Source organism: Equus caballus, chromosome 6 (genome assembly GCF_041296265.1).
Source record: "Equus caballus isolate H_3958 breed thoroughbred chromosome 6, TB-T2T, whole genome shotgun sequence".
Taxonomy (NCBI): Eukaryota; Metazoa; Chordata; class Mammalia; order Perissodactyla; family Equidae; genus Equus; species Equus caballus.
This window is the reverse complement of record NC_091689.1, coordinates 10,128,939-10,141,586: the sequence shown is the minus strand read 5'-3', so window position 1 is coordinate 10,141,586 and position 12,648 is coordinate 10,128,939.

The window sequence follows — 12,648 nt, the reverse complement described above, 5'->3', positions numbered from 1 at the left end:
GCTACAATGTTGCTGTGAAGTCTATAACATTTCCTGTCATGCAAAAGAGATCCTTCTGGGGCCAGCCCCATGGCCAAGTGGTTAAGTTTGCTTGTTCCACTTCAGTGGCCCAGGGTTTTGCCAGTTCAGATCCCTGGAGCAGACCTAGCACTGCTCATCAGGCCATGCTGTGGTGGCGTCCCACATAGCAGAGCCAGAAAGACCGGCAACTAGAATATACAACTGTGTGCTGGGGGCTTTGGGGAGAAGAAGAAAAAAAGAAGAATGGCAACAGATGTTAGCTCAGGTGCCAATCTTAAGAAAAAAAAAAAAGAAAGATCCTCCAAAGGGAAAAATTTGGAAGTCACTGGTATAAAAAATTAACTCTGTTTGAATATGACATAAGAGTTTTGCTTCATCAAGTAAGCGTTTGGCCCACAAATGTCAAATATGTGACGTAGATGCCATTACTTCCTCATCCTGCATCCATGGCAGACATTAGTTTATCAATTGTACCATGTTTGTTTTCATTGAACTTAGTCTTTGAGTCAGTATCCTTCTCAAGATAGTGGTTCAAGCTGCTACAAAAAGTTACATGCAGTTGACATAAGAAATAAAACCTATTTTCTCACCATGAGGTGTCTTTCCAAGATCTTACTAATTTATACAGCAGCAATAATTCATTTAAAAGCTTACATCTATTCTTAACCCTTTTATTATTTACACCAAAGATTGTGCTTGGATATGTTTTAAATCATGGTTGCTGCTCCTAGATCTTTAAGAAGGTATTAAACATACTCCAATAAATCTGAAATAATATACATGGCACTTTTAAGAGATAATTAATGAAATGAAAAAAAATACGTATATATATGTATTTCCTGTACACATATATGTATGTATATATATGTCTTTGTTCCTTACAGAGAATATTACATAAACTCTATAGAATTTCCTATAGGTTTATAATTTTTCATAATAAAAATCAACTGCAAAAACTTTGTTAATAAAAAAATCAGAAATTAGATTGCCTATAAAATAAATGTACCAATAATTTTCTGTATGCCGTAAATAACCAATTAGAAAATAAAATAGGGAAAAATCCATTAACAGTTTTCAAATCAGACTAGACCTATATGAACCATAAAACTTTAAAAAACATATTAAAGAAGATATGAAGAATTGGAGATAGGGGTCATATTCCCAAAGACAAAAAATGGATATTATGAAAATTTCAATTCTTCAAAGAATAATGTATAAGATGAATGAAATCACAAGTGAATTAATTAATTTCTTCTTTTTTTTTTGGCGAGGATGATTTGCTCTGAGATGACATTTGTGGCCAATCTTCCTCTTTTTTTTTTTGCTTGAGGAAGATTAGCCCTGAACTAACATCTGTGCCAGTCTTCCTCTAATTTGTATGTGGGTCACTGCTACAGCACATCTTGATGAGTGGTGTAGGTCTGCACCCAAAATCTGAACCCACCAACCCAGACCACCAAAGCGGGGTGCACCAGACTTAACCACTACACCATGGGGCCAGCCCCCGCAAGTGAATTTAAAGGAGGTAAGGGTAGATAGCCAAGAAGCAGCAGAGACAACTTAATAAAACTACCCTCAAACTTTATTTATAGAACGAGATAGGCAGTTGCTGTAAAAGTGCGAAAGAAGAATAAGGTGGGGGACTTTTCTTACCAGATATTTTGAATCTGCAATAATTAAAGCAATCTGTTGCTATGGCAAAAAATAGATCAATGAAATCAACAGATCAATGAAATTGAATGGATAGCCCAGAAAACATACACACACACAATTGTGAATATGTAAAATGTACAGCAAGCACATATTAGTAAATAATAGCTATATTATATTATATATATTTTATTACATATTTTTGTATGCATAGCAATGTTCATAGTTACAATTTGTATAGGTGCGCATCTAGGTTACATAGATTTTTATATGTGAATATTATATGTAAATATGTATAATAGTAAGTATACGAACAATTTATATAAAAAGATATTTAATTTTGGTAAAGATATAACAGCAAAATCCCAAACATTGGTGAAAAAAACCTATCTAATATATGCTATTGAAAATTAAGTTATATGCAAAGAAAAGCTGTTTTGAATTCTGTCTAGCACCATTTTCCAGAGGAAATTCTAATGCAATTAACTGAGCCATAAAAATCTAACATATAATTATGTATTTGTTTCATCTAGATAAAGAAGTATTTGATGCATATGAAAGAAGTAAAATGGATTACTATAAACCAAAAGGAGAAATTTTATCTTTTTCTAATTACATTAAAAAGTCACAGACTTTAAAAAATGCAAACAATAAATGTTTATATCTTTAATTTAGAAAAAGTTCATTATCAATACCCCTACAGACAAATGATGCCCCCTAAAAAAGACAGCTTGAAGAATTCACAGAGGCAGATATATAAATAACTAAAAAATATATGAAAAACCTTCAGCTTATTATCAAGTAAATCCCATTTTAAAACTCAGGTACTAATTTTTTTCCAATCATATTAACAAGATTTTAAAAATAGTCATTAATACTAACCAGCAGCCACTGACATTGATATTTTCATACAATAAAGATGAAAGTATGAATTGGTGCTAACTTCTAGAAGTCAATTTGGCAAAGTGTTGTTAAGAATCCTAAATATCTTTAATAATATATTCTGAGGTATATAACTTTGAGCCAGTAATGATACTTCAGGAATCCATCCTAAGAGATATGGACAATATTTATATACAAGAACATTTACCGTAACTTTATATATATGTAAAAAATTGCAAAAAAAGTGGAAGAGTTAAGTAAGTTATAGAAAGAAATATTACATATTTGAAGGCTTTTTAATGCTAAAAGAACTGCTTATGATATAATGCTGAGCCAAGAAAGGAGAATACAAAATTATATATCTTTTACTAATGTGAAAATGGAATGTTATTTCTATACATTTGATAAAGAAAAATGACTAGAGGGACTTTTATAGAATTGAAGAGCAATCACTTTTCAAAAGTCGGGTATAGGTAGTTGTTTGGATGTTCTTTATATGTGTTTCTGTTTTCTAAACTTTCCACAGTAAAGATTTATTACACTTTTAATGAAAAGTAATAAAATAAATATGAAAATTTTCAGAGAAACATTCATCCATTAAACGAGATATGCTTCCTCATTTGAGGAGCTAACAGTCCAACGTGGAAACCAGCTTCGCAGGATGGGGGCAATGAAATGGCAGAGCCATGAGTCTGTGCTCCTTTGATGGGTGTGAGGAGGCATGCTTCATAGAAGAGGCAAGACTTGAGAGGAGTTCACTACATGGACCATGAGGAAAGGGAATTCCGAGGAGGGGGATTCTCATAACGAGGGTACAGGGACACAGGCAGAGATGTGTACTTTGGATGGAGGGCAGATAAGCTTTCCACTGAGAAAATGTAGAATGAAGGAAAAGGTGAATAAGACTGCAGTAACCTTTACAGACAGAGGTGGAAAGATAGAAGTTGTGACAGCCAGCTCTAGTTTCTCTCTTCTTTGGAGAGTTGGCTGGTGGGTGGGACAAAAGGGAAGTAGTGGAGACTTGACAAAAATGATGAAAAGGTTGGCATGCTCATGCTGAGAAATGGGACCAGGAGCCTTACCAAGCACAAATACAGGGGTGCAGAGCAGCCTCCTCTACTGGATGTTCAAAGAGGCACCATCTTGGCAGCTGGTGCAGCAAGCTCTGATGCGTCCCGACTACTCGTCTACTTCTGTGATTCTAAGGGTACCACACGATCTTTCATCACACCCAGAAGGCACACAAGTCATTGTATGTTTATTGAGTTGCTGCCAAATGGTCACATTGAATCAGGTGCCCTACCTTCCCCGTTAGTTGTCACTTGTATCACAAAAATTCAAGAATATCAACTGGTTTGAAGCTCCTGTTTAGAAAACATGTCTAGAAGCACCCCCGACTGTGTACAGTTCATATGTACAATGACCATGCTAAAGGGAAATATAAACAATGATTCAGAAGCCAGCCACTTACTCTCAAACACAGAAAGTAGCTTGTGTTATTTTCGACTTCTTATCACTTTCTTATTCTGAGTCAAAAGCATATTCAAAACGATATCCAGGATTAATTAGATATGACAGTGGGTTGAGGGCAGTCCACGCAGCTTAGCCATTAATTATGTAATGTTGCATTGTAAACTGATCATTTCAAGTGTGCTAATCTTACCTTCGAATTGGCAAACTGTTCATATCATATCTGGAATGTATTTCATATTCTTTTCCCACCTCTCAAAGCACTTGAAACAGTGCCAATTCTTTGGGAATCATTGCATTTCTCTCTCTCTTCACTTCCTTAAACCCAGACTAATTGGAGAAGGAAATGGAATTAGTCACTGTTTTAAATAATCCTTGTTGCTAGTCTTCTCCATTCGGGTGGAAAATTATGCATTTCAATCTGCTTGGAGAAGAGTAGAGACACTTTTCACAGCACAAGATACTAAGGATCAGCAAGATGACTTTCTCTTCTTAAGCTATTGGAGCTGATCTAATAGAATGGAATAAGAATGAATTGTGAGGGTAGTTAATCCCAGAGCCTGTAGCTTTAAAAAAAAAGGTTACCCTTTACTCAAAATAGGAGCTCCCCATTTTTTAAACAAATAACAACTGTTGCTTGAACACGCCAGGCAGTCCCGTGCCTCTGTTCCTAATTAGGTGCTATTCACACCTTCAGGAGACAGCTGAAGTCCAATCTACCTTCAAGATGTAACTCATCACCTCCTCTAAGAGCTCCCATAACACCTTGCACATAAAGTCCTTTGTTATATTGAATCCCATAGAGATCAGCTTGATGAATATCCCATCAGTACACACCGTGCACAAGGCAGTACAGGGAAGATGGGCAGGAGTTGGGCTCAGTGCTCAACAAGCTGGTGTCTATTCCTGACTCCATCAGTTACTCTGTGTGCAACCTGTTTTCTCAGTTTGCAGCTAAGCAGGGAGTTCTACGGCCTTGCTTCTTCATTCCTGGCACCACCATAGGTTACCAGAATCACGCAATTTTACAACTATGTGGAATCTGAGACATCATCTCTGATGAATTATGGCTTATGGATTATGATATAATCCAGCTATATCACATTTTCAGATGAAAAATTCAAAGCCAGGAAGAAGAGTGTCTTCTATGCAAGATCTAGTTGGTACTGAGAAATTGTTGTCGGAGGATGACCAAGTAACAGAGTCTCGTCTAGAGAGGCAGAGGAAGGTGACCGGTGACCAGGGAGGAGAAGGTGGTGTTTGGGGAAGAAAAGCAACACCAAAAGACTAAAAGGAATCATAAGGAGAGGTTCGATCAAGAAGTAGAATAAAAGCAACTCAAAATTTCTGAGACTGTCGTTAATGGTGTTGCCTGTAAAAGAAAAAAACATATATTTAAAAGGATGTTTATTTAAAACCTCATTTAGTTTATTTTTTCTTAATTAGGCATTAAATTGTGTCCACAATATGTTCCCACTCTACTGTTTGTAGCATTTCACACAGAAATTAAAATCATAGCCAATATTTTTAAAAATCTGCATTTCCTAGAAATTTCACCCATATTTCTTATCCTGTTGGAAACATTACAGGGGCGATCTACTGTGGTTTCATGATGAAACTCCCACAGCCAAAAAAATTCACCTGTACATATATTTTTCCAGCATCTTTATGTACTTGAGTTTTTTCCCTAACATTTCTTTTCTCTATTATATTTCAACAAAAAGATGAAAAATAACACCACCACATTGATGGGGATATATCAAGGATACACAGCAGCCAACTGAAAGAGTTACCAAAGGACAAAGCTAGAAGAACTTGAGCAACAAAATAAAGTAGTATTTTATTATAACCCATGTATAAATAAATAGCCATGAGCCCATACTGATATAAATTATTGAGCAAACAAATGGAGGAGAACAGACAAATCTCCCGTGCAGAAGAATTTCAAATTATTTATGTAAATACTCTGCCCTCCAGGAGGTGGAGAATAAGACCCCACTCCTTAAGCGTGGACTGCACAGTGTCCTTCCAAAGATGACAGTGTGGAAAGGGAGGAGAAAAAAGTGACTTCAAGGTGCAGAAACCTGACATTCACTACCCCAGTCAGGGAGTCAAGATCAGCATCAACAGTGATGTCTCACATTCATAGTACCCACCCTTGATCTGGTGTGATGACAATCACACTGCAGCTCTGTGGTCTTTCTTCCAATAACACTTGAGCACAGCCTAATCATGAGAAAAACGTCAGACAAATGCAATTGAGGGACGGTTTACAAAATACTTGGCAAGTATCCCTCAAAAACATCAACATCCTGTGAAACAAGGAAAACCTGAGAAACTGTCACTGGCAAGGAGAAACTAAGGAGATAGGAGGACTAAGGAATGTGGTGTCCTCTGTGGGATCCTGGAACAGAAAAAGGACATTAGGAAAAATCTAAGGAAGTCTAAATAAAGTGTGGATTCAAGTTAATAGTAATGTATAAATATTGGTTTATTAATTGTGACAGAAGTACCATGTTAATACAACGTGTTAACCGTAGGGGAAATTGCATATGAGGTATATGGGAACCATACTGCAACTTTTCTGTAAATCTAAATCTATTGCAAAATGAAAGGTTTATTTTAAAAATTAAAATGGACTTTATTCATTTCTGAAAATTACATTAAAATCATCTCAATAACTAAACTTGCTTCTTGTCAAATTTCCACCCCTGGGAGTTTTCTCAGAATTTGTTATGAATGGGTCTACGAACTCACATAGGGAGAGACTCAATCCTATGTTTTTATTTTCTGACTTGAGATCAGGTTTGTTGACATTTCAACCAATGAGTACGTGTTCAAAAACAAACCAAAATGACCAAATATTTTTGTACATTCTCAACCTCAGACAACATGGTCGGCAGTATGACCCGAGTCTGTAAGTTCAATGCCTCCAGTAGGAGTTCTCCTCCAGAGCACTATAAATATATATGATTGCAGAGTGAACAGAATTTTTTAAAAAGCTGGTCTAACTACAAATCTAAAATAGACCATAAGATTGCAAGTATAAATGTAGCTTGACTACAGTCTCTAAGGCGCAGAAGAGGGGAAAGACTCAAAACCAGGGAATAATGAGACATATTGAGATTACATCCTCGGCTAATAAATTTTTCTTTTGTCTGATACTTCCTCTCCTGGTATTTGAAGGGCATGGGGAATGAAATTTAATTGAAAACGGGAATTCCTAATGTGATTTAAATTCTCAATAGATGAGTGACTATATCAGGAAAATTGTGCTAATCTTTTATGTTGCTAAACATGCAAAAAAAAGTAAACCCCAGGTATGTTACGTTAAATCTTTTATATTCTTAGGGAGCTACAACAATGCACAACCAAAACCAAGATGAGGATGGAGAAAGGATTTCCTCTGCTCCTCTTGGGCCAGCTTCCAGCGGACAAAATAAGACAGAGATTGTAAACCAGTTCATTTATCATTTATACAATAGGATACTGTATTTTCTTTTTTGAAATAGGTGATGAGTGTAGTTTTGTTTTTGAATATATTTTAAAGCTTTCTCTTTTTGGATAGAGATGAAAATTAATATGAGATTCCTCTTTTCCTCGAACAAATTAAGTATGGAAGTTCTCTGATAAATTTTGAATATTGAAAGGCCACTCAGTTAATTCTAACTTAAAATTACATTTTTATTCCATTATCTGGAAAAATAGCATCATAAAAAGGAATTCTAAATTATCTAGCTAATTTGGCATAAAATGTTTTTAGACAGAAAGTATCCATCAGTGGAAATCCTATTTAAATTTAGTTTACTGGGAGTCCTAGCAGTCTGAGGCACGTCCTTCATCCAGAAGCAAGTGGCAATATGATGGACCCCTGGAGAGAAAGATATTCAAAGAATATAATCGTGTTTTCACACATGCTTGAGCCTTACCCAGTGATTCCTTGGAAATGCATCTGATCATAGCTTTCATGCTTCATAATTAAAACACAGAACTCTTTAACTCTCTCCCACTCTCTCAATTGTCTGAATCCACTTCAAGTTTTATGTCTATACTTAAAATCAATTGCTCCAGGAGGCCTTTTTTTGAACTTCTAAATTATGGAGTCCTACCCCTTCACACGCATACACACACCCACACACACAAGTACAGTATCTCCTTTGGAAATTCAGAAATTAGATGTTCAACGTTTGTTCAACTCCTTAAAACTATAAACTGCAATAGCTCTGCAACTTGCTGTGAGGATGTAACGGATACTAGACTAGACTTCTTGCCATAAACAGCCATAAAATTGGACAAAATCTGAGGCAATTGTTTCCATACATTAGACAATAGGCAATATAGAATTATGATCTTTGACAAAAGGGAAAACACAAGATTAGTGCCTGTCGTTTGCTTTGGCTTTCTTCTTGGGAATACATTCTGATCTGGTGCACACAGAGATGGGTCCCAAGCAGAGCAGAGTGGTCTTGCTGGGCTGAAAAGGCTAGAATTGGAGTATGATGTTACTGACGGCAATGGAAATGCAGGAGCATAATATGAGAGAGGAAGAAGCTAAAGAAAAGATATTACCCAGAGTCTGCGTGGGAGTTTCTAGTGGGCTCTTGGCTGAGGGTTGGGCTGTGCATACAAATGGAGAGAATCCACAAGGCCAAGAAGAGAGTCCTTGCTGCAGGACTCAGAGCTTAACAAAGATATGAAAGTTTGTGTAAGACTGGAAGATGGTGGAGGTCTGGCCCAAACAGTGTGTTCATGGATTGGAAGACTCAATGTTAAGAGTTAAAATATCAATTCTCATCAAATTCATTTGTAGATTCAATGCAATCCAAATCAACCCCCCGCAGGCATTTTATTGAAATTGGCAAGTTAATTCTGAAACTCACATGGAAATACAAAGGACCTAGAAAAGCCAAAATAACCTGTAAAAAGAAGGAGGCAAAATGGAGGATTTATACCACCTGATGTCAAGGCTTCCCATAAAGTTACAATTACAGTTGGCATTGGCATGTTGACAGACCAGTGACCAATGGAAGAGAATAAAGTCCAGAAATAGATTCACAAATATGCAGTTGATGGATTTTCTTTTTTTTTTTTTTAAAGATTGGCACCTGAGCTAACAACTGTTGGCAATCTTCTTTTTTTTTTTATCTGGTTTATCTCCCCAAACCACCCCCCCCCCCCAACCCTGTACATAGTTGTATATCTTAGTTGCAGGTCCTTCTAGTTGTGGGATGTGGGACGCCGCCTCAATGTGGCCTGAGGAGCAGTGCCATGTCCGCGCCCAGGATCCGAACCCTGGGCCGCTGCAGCAGAGCGCTTGAACTTAACCACTCGGCCACGGAGCCGTCCCCCGATGGATTTTCAATGAGGCTTCAAAGCAGTTTAATGTGGAGAAGTATTTTTTTTTTCCAACGGATATACTGGAATGACTAGGTAAATGAATGGAAAAGTGTGAACACTTTTCACATCAAACTCGCATCAAACACAAAATGTATTCAAGGTACATCATAAACCTAAACATAACAGCTAGTATTGTAAAGCTTCTTGAAAATATAAGAGAATATCTTCACTATCTTATGGTAAGAAAAGAATTTTGGAGGAAGACACAGAATCATTAACTACAAAAACTAAAGATTATTAACTGGATTTTGCCAAAATTAAACTCTCCTCTTCCAAAAACAACAAGCCCAAAGTGGAAAGAAATGTTTGCAATACATGTATCTAACAAATGACTTAAATTCAAAGTGTATTTTGTATAAACTCCTAAAACTCCATAATAATACAATTACTCAATTTTAAAAGTTATAAATAGGACTTGAACAAAAGCTCAAAAAAAAAAAATCTAGACACAGCTAATAAGCACATGAAAGGAGATTAACTTAAAACCACAACACAGTGAGAAGCCCCTTCATTTATAGTACCAAATGTCGCCGAGGATACAGATCCACTGGGAGAATGAAACATTTCTGGTTGATGTATAAAATGCTGCAACCACTTCATAGAACTATTTACCAATTTTCTTTGAAGTTAAACATACTCCTACCATTCAATCCAGCCGTTCCCTTCAAGGTATTTACCCAAGAGAAATAAAAACATACATCCACAAATGTTCTTTATAGAATGTTTATAGCAGCGTTATTAATTATAGCCAAAACAGAAAATAATTCAAATGTTCAAAAACAGTACAAACAGTCACGTATCTATACAATGAATACCATCTGAGTAATAAAAAAAGAGTGGACAACAGGTACATAAAAAAATACAGATGAATCTTGAGAGCATTACACTAACTGAAAGGAAAAGATGCTAGGCACAAAAGAATACAGACCATGGGATTCCATCTCTAGGTTCTAAGACAGGCCAAACCAATCTACGTTGTTAGAAATCAGGACAGTGGTTGCTCATGAGGGACGGAGGTTTTGCTGGAAGGAGGCATGTGGAATGATGGCATATGTCTTGATTGGGTTGTTGGTTGTATGGGTGAATACATTTGTCAATATTCATGACACTCATGTAATTGTACATTTAATATTGGGGCATTTCACTATATGTAAATTTTGCCTTAGTTCAAAAGAAAAACTATAAGTTCCTTGACGTTAGAGATGTTGTCTACCTAACTTACCCTCTGAAATTTCAAGAATGATTATAGTATACTTGGTATATACTAAGTACTCAATAAACACATATTGAATGAAGTATTTTGTTTTAAAAAGAAAAAAGGAAGGCAAGACTTAATCCTTATCAGTGCATTGGATTCTACAGAGAAATCTGACAATTTCACATTTTTAGGGTTTGGTTGTATGACTCCACATTTCTGGGCACTTTTGTTTCTCAAGATGCTCATAGCTCTAGACATGCCATTCAGCATCAAGAGGATCACATTCAAAAGGGACATGGAGAAAGAGTTTAATTTTCAAATTAGCATAATCTTCCTTAAATGGCAATGAGAGTTCATGACTAATGGCATTTATTTTGATTATTGACAAAGTTAATGGGATTCTTGAGGAATAATTAAACTGATAGAAAACGTTCTGATTGGTCAAGAGGTCAACACTTATAATTAATGGAAAATTACAATAGTTTACAAAATGATATATTCCAGAATCTAAAGCGACCATCCTAATTATTTTGATAAGGTTTTAAATGAAAGTCTAAGCAACCAGTAAGGATGAGACACTTCTATGTAAGTCACGTGTACATATGTATGTTTAAAAGAAACATTTAAAATCTGGTCCAGTTTACATTAGTTTAATTTTTGAAAGGCTTGATCTTCAAATATTACATTTTTCTTTATTAAGGAAGCGATTCCAGTCTTGATAGAATTTATTGTAAAATATCTAATAGAATATTTGATCAGTACTGAAGGCCAAGACTAAATGTCAGATTTTTATTACTTTGAATATTGATGGCATGTCCTATGAATTGTTTATCATGAGGATCAAGAGTACCTTGATTATTTATGCTAATTTTAAATTTATTTTTCATGGGACATTTACACACTTATTATGTCATAACCTCATGCATTAAATAAGAAAACTATAAAAATATCAATCTTATTATGAAGAAACTGAGACACAAAGGTTATCTGAGCTATCTAAAGCTACCGAACTACTCAACGACAAAAAGCAGGAATAGGACATGAATTTTCATGTGCCACTTGAGAGTTTTTCCACCAGATCAATGTGCATAGGGCTTCTAGGGTAACATAACCCCATGCCAATATCAATTTCTGCAATATCAGTGACTCCACAACTAAGATTAAAGTCATTTTGATTGACCATGTTCTCTGTTTTCTTTCAATTCAAGATGACTTTAATCATCATGTCATTTTCAAAGCATTTTTGTTGAGAGTTATTGCACTTAATTGTCTTCATTATAATCATCTTATGAATAAGAAAGACATAAAAGGTACATCATGACCCAGCTCCTGTGTCGCTCTCCAGTCCCATTTCTCACCATTCCTGCCCAATATTATTACCCAACGGGCAAAGAGCTATTGCTTGTAATTATTAGTACAAGCCCCATGTTGTTTCTGGTCAATGTGCTTGAATGCAGGTTTTCCTCTGTCCAGAATGCATCTCTTTCCTCTACCCAACTGTCCTCACTTGACTAACTCCTGCACTATCTTCCTGAGGGCACAGTCCACAAATAAATCTATAATAACTATGACATGTTACATGGTAAACAGCTCAGCATTTTATATATAGAATATTTAACAGAACCACAATGGTAGTAGGCTATATTGATATGCATCACCATAGAAAAGGTGAGACAAATAGGAAAAGAACTGTAAGATGTCTGAGAATACATTAAATAAAATTCAACAGATTTCTATCAATGACTCATGATCTAAGAGTAATTGAAAATAGGAAAAAGGCAAATTAAAAGTGCTTCAAGGAGGGACACCAATTTCTTAGTAAAGGAGGATAATAAGTGTGATTGGGGCTTGTTGTATTAATTAGGGTTGGTTACCAAATATCCCTCACTTTTTTCCTTCTGGAACATAGTTGTATTGTACTCTCCTGCCCTCTTGAAGTTAGGTGTGGCCATGTGCCACTTTGGCCAATGAAATGCATTTCACTTTTGGGTGGACTCTACAAGACATAGTACATGTGTTTTCTTGTCCCC